Source organism: Callithrix jacchus, chromosome 4 (genome assembly GCF_049354715.1).
Source record: "Callithrix jacchus isolate 240 chromosome 4, calJac240_pri, whole genome shotgun sequence".
Lineage (NCBI taxonomy): Eukaryota > Metazoa > Chordata > Mammalia > Primates > Cebidae > Callithrix > Callithrix jacchus.
The window spans coordinates 35,633,703-35,636,287 of NC_133505.1; positions in this window are offsets into that span (position 1 = coordinate 35,633,703).

Consider the following 2,585-nt stretch of genomic DNA (forward strand, 5'->3'; position numbering starts at 1 on the left):
CCACCTGCCTAAGATGTCATCGAGCGACTCGAGTTAACATCAAGCAGAGTAGAATTGCTGAACTGATGACACAATTCCTCCTGTAGGAAGTGGTTGTTGTTTGAAGCCACTAGGTTTGGGATCATGGCTGCCCAGTGACAGGTAACTGAAACAGCTGTATCTGTGCTTGGACCAGAGCCTTCATGCCCAGGGTGGGCAGCTTCTTGGCTCTGTGAGGCTCATCTCCTTCAACTCACTTTGCTGGGTGTGGCTATAGTATTAGCCAGCTCTTCATTTCGTTAGAATTCATCTGAGCTCCGTGCCAGGCTTGTGTCAGGGTAATTTACTGTGGAATTATTGTTTTGTTCTTGTTGCTCTGTGTATACTCCCCTCATCAAGAAAGTTACTGGGCTTTTTGTTCCCAATTCTGAGCTTCTTTCTTAAGTACGGAGAAGGTGGGTGGTGATGGCATTTGGATTATGCGCAAACACCTAAGAGAGGCAGAAGTGGGCTGTGGGTGTGTCCTAAGCAGAGGTTGAGATTCTCTAGGGTCTGGAAATGTGATGCTTTCTCCCCATAAGTGGTGGAGACTCAGGCCCTGACTTCTGCCCAGAGCATTCCCAGCTGAAGGATTGCTGGAGAATGCCCAGAGAAGCCATGGTTTCTCCCAGCGAGGGGCACAGAGGCCAGGGTCTCCAGGGAGATTCTACTATAGGTGATGTGGACATCGCTGATGTGAGGGGAAGTGCTGTGCCTGACCCAGAGGACATCACTTCAGGACTTGACTGTAGCCTCCGAAAGTAGAGAGAGCTACAGAAACAATAGCTGCTTCTATGTGCTAAATGTTTCTGTCCCCCCATAATTAATATGTTGAAAACCCAACCCCCAGTGTGACGATATTTGGAGGTGGAGCCTTTAGAGCTACTTAGGTTTAGCTGAGGTCATAAGGGTGTGATCAGTGCCCTTATAAGAAGAGGTAGAGGCCAGGTATGGTGGCTCATGCCTGTAATCCCAGAACTTTGGGAGGCTGAGGCAGGTGGATCACCTGAGGTCAGCAGTTCTAGAACAGCCTGGGCAACATGGTGAAACACCATCTCTACTAAAAATAGAAAAATTAGCAGGATGTGGTGGCAGACACCTGTAATCCCAGCTACTTGGGAGGCTGAAGCTGGAGAATCGCTTGAACCTGGGAGGCGGAGGTAGTGAGCAGAGATCGCACCATTGCACCATTGCACTCCAGCCTGGGCAACAAGTCATCTAAAAAAAAAAAAAAGAGGTAGAGACCAGAGCTCTCTATCCCAGCCATAGGTAGTGAGAAGGCTGCGGTCTGAAACCAGGAAGAGAGCCCACAGCAGACACCAGGAGGCTGAGGTAGGAGGATCACCTGAGACTGGAAGGTCAAGGATGCAGTGAGGTGAGATTGCAACACTGCCCTCCAGCCTGGGCAATACAGTGAGACCCTCTCTTAAAAAAAAAAATACTTATATGTCATTTAAGTCACCTAGTCTCTGGTGTTCTGTCACAGCAGCCAGAGCCAACTAAGACAGCTGTCATGGGTAGTAAGGACCTGGCCTTGCCCTCAGCCTTTCTGGTACTGCATAAACCCTTGGTATTTTGTAATGTGTTTGAGGGAGGAGAGCGCCCCATTAATGACTAGGGTTGAATTTCCTCCCAGTCATCTAGGCTGGGATTCAGAGCAGATTACATTTGATTGGGTAAAAGTAAGGAATGTGATATTTCATGCATATTATAGCCCCAAATGACAAAGAGAACATGCTTCTCAAGCTACCTGGAACATTTTATGGTTTTCTCGTTTTTTTTTGTTTTTTTTTGTTTTGTTTTGTTTTTTTTTGCATTGTAGGCTCCTGTGTCTATCAATTTATCAGCACTTTTCTTGGCAAGGATTCCCTGAAATGTCTTCAAGTTTGGAAAATTTTTTAAATGAAAAGTAGGGCATGGGAACAGAGGAAGGATGTGCTCTGTATTTCTTTAATATGGATTTTAAAAATTCTATATATGGTTTTTGAGACAGGGTTTTGCTCTGTCACCCAGGCTGAAGTGCAGTGGCATGATTATGCTCACTGAAGCCTTAAACTCCTGGGCTCAAGCAATCCTCCTACCTCAGCCTCACGAGCGGCTGGGACTACAGGTGTGTACCACCAGGCTTGGCTAATTTGTAAAATTTTTTAAGTAGAGACAGAGTCTTGCTATGTGGCCAGGCTTGTCTTGAACTTCGGAGCTCCAGCCCTCCCACCTTGGCCTCCTAAAGTGCTGGGATTACTAAGTGTGACCCACCACACCCAGGCCTCATTTTTAAAATAATATTTCATTTATGTAGTTCAAATAAAAATGACATCAACAAGTACATGAGAAATATCACTCCTACCCCATCCCTGCCCTCTCTCTTTCCCCTCACATTGCCCCTATAAGCAACCATTTTTATCATAATAAGTGCTTTTTTTATTCTTTCAGTGTTTCTTTATGCAAACATAAATAAAATACTTTTATTTCCTCTTTTACTACACAAAAAGCATATTATCTATATATTCCTTCTTCTTTTAAACTTTTAACTACATATTCTGGGTATCCTTACCTATTACCACATA